This window comes from Amphimedon queenslandica, unplaced genomic scaffold (assembly GCF_000090795.2).
Source record: "Amphimedon queenslandica unplaced genomic scaffold, v1.1 AMPQUscaffold_13504, whole genome shotgun sequence".
NCBI lineage: Eukaryota > Metazoa > Porifera > Demospongiae > Haplosclerida > Niphatidae > Amphimedon > Amphimedon queenslandica.
Window position 1 is genome coordinate 347703 of NW_003546260.1, and position 2605 is coordinate 350307.

Here is a 2605-nt window from a genome sequence, read left to right on the forward strand (position 1 = left end):
TGCTTGCACTTCAATAACTGTTTGATTATCAGCATGAAGAGAGTCTGCTTAACACTAGCTTCCTACAGTTGCACTTGCTCTTGAATACCTGCAGAAGTAGCAGCACTGCAGCACATACATATGCAAGCAGCTCCAGCCCCTCCCATGCATGTAGATTGAAAGGTGTGGCATTCCATGACTGGAATGAGTGTCAGCAAGAACACCATGTGAGAAAGAAGCTTCAATTTTTCTTTACTAATCAGCAATATATGATAAACTTGCTGACAAAAAAGTTGCTGCCTTTGTATATTTGAGATAGTATAGGTACTTTAGTACCAATAACCCAGCAAGTTGTTGCTCTAGCGCTGCACAAACGAGTGACCTCAACAATTTCAAGTAAGTATAACTCTTCATCAAGTAAGATTTAGAGAAATCTGTTCATAATTTTTGAAGGCCATGTTCTAATCTACTGAAAAATGTTACCAGCTATCTCTAAAGTGCCAACACAACGGAACTTGGCCCAACTACTCGATTTTCTTACTTTGAAGCTTCTGTACCTAGCACTTGTATTTGAGCAACACAAAACAGTTAAGAAAGACTTTTCCACGTCAAAAAGAAAGATCTAGGAGCTTAGAACACGCTGTGCTAAAGTTATTGTTTATTAAAAACAAATTTCAGTTGTACAGAATGAATGAATGAATGACAGACACACACAACAACTACCTATACCTCGCGTAGGCGAGGCCAATAATTTGTTTCTTAAATTCTCTCACTGGTGTATTCTTAGCAACAATAGACTCCATCATTAGATTAAAGAGAAGTGAATTAAAGTGGGAACAAAATTATATTTATATTATTATAGCAAAATTGCTATTTGCATAACCTCTGTATCGTTAACATGTAATAAAAATAATTTAATTCTGTACTCTCCTACTTGTAATGCTTATTCCGCGCAAAATACGCCTTTTTCTGCGTATTTTCATAGATATTAGAGCATAGATATTATAGACTACGTATTATAGGTTACATAGTCTATAATATCTATGATTAGAGTAAATGAAAGGGATTGGAAACGGGGCGTAGCAACGAAAAATGCTAATTGGGACCGTAATTATTCTATTTAGATAACTATCCATATATTATCCATAGCAAGAGTAGATAATACTTAGAAGAGAGTGTCCTACTGGCTATAGGGTCTGCTTCATCACGGCGTAGAATTGAAGAGTCACATTCAGGATATTTTCAGTATTTTCATTGAGTAGTTATAGTTATTGCTAGTTATTTTCGAATACCGTACAGCAGGAAATATTTGCGGGGAATTAAATTTTGCGAGTTTGCGATTCCATTTAAAGCGCAAAATTTAAATCCGCAAAATAATGGAATTCATGCATGACCACAGTAGATAATGCTACAATAACTGTCAAAACCGCAAATATTTAATCCGCAAACCAGGTTATTTTTAAGGATTTGCAAAATTTTTCTCCGCAAAATTAACCAGCTGTACGGTAACTACTCAAGAATACTGAAAATATCCTGAATGTGACTCTTCAATTCTACGCGGTGATGAAGCAGGGGGTATATGCACAGTAGGACACTCTCTTCTAAGTATTATCTACTCTTGTCCATAGATATTGGAGTAAATGAAAATGGTGAAGTTGCTCTGGAAGGATTTTGAAAGAAATTTGTGTTGCTCCAGGACAACGCTTGCTTATGATCTTTAGCCTATTGCACATATAATTTTTAGAGCTACCTACAGCAAGTTTTTTGTCTCTGTAAAGCTATGTTGCAATCAGTTATAGGTACAACAAAATCAACTATTTTTGGTACACTTTAGCTCTTGTAACAAACTCATACTTCATAGATTCTAACTCTAACCTGTATACATAGGCGGCTGCAGGATTTGACTACTAGTTGGGCATGGGTGTGGCACAGGAAATGGGTTGGGCGCGCGAAGCGCGCCGCGATTTTGGCCACACCCTTTTTACGCACCCTTTTTAGCGCAATTTTTTGGTAGCGAAGGTTATTGTAATAAAGTAGTGGGTGGTGTAGCTCCAACACTGACTTCTGTAGTGGTAATAGTACTAGTAGTAGTATTAGTAGAGGAAGTAGAAGAATAGGGTGATGGAGAATGAGCAACAATTGACTGTACATCAACTGTAGCTGTAAAAACTGTAGCTGTATCAACCACAAGAGTAGACTGAGACTCATGATCATCAACTGATTCAGCAAGAGACTGACCTAAAATAAGAATATGAGATAATCTATATTATTGACTTCTATACTGTACTTACTAGGTTCACTTTGTAAACTGTTGTTCCTTTTTAGCAGGCTTGTTCACAAAGGACATAGTGAAGCTAGTCCAGGCTTTTAGACATTGCAACTGACAAGAAAAGAACACTGAAATAGCACAAAATAATGAAATGATTATGCTTTCTAGTGTTGCTGTGGTGGCCCACTGTGATTGGCACCAAAGTCTTACCACCTCCTCCTTTATTTAGTCTCTCTTCATCACCTTGTTATCAGCCTACCATTTATGCATTCATAATTATAAGATTTTCATAAAAAATTGAAATTATAATTGCAATAACTGTTATTAACTATTAATTAACCATAGAATAACTATTAA

General features: G+C 36.2%; 1 long non-coding RNA gene across 1 annotated transcript; it reads right to left on the minus strand.

The window, feature by feature from the left end:
- Positions 1-1617: 1617 nt before the first annotated feature.
- On the minus strand, positions 1618-2599 carry LOC109593799 (uncharacterized). The gene is made up of 2 exons (XR_002191154.1): positions 2271-2599; positions 1618-2217 (listed from the first exon to the last, which is right to left on the minus strand). It is a non-coding gene; the product is annotated as an uncharacterized LOC109593799 (long non-coding RNA).
- Positions 2600-2605: the final 6 nt, after the last annotated feature.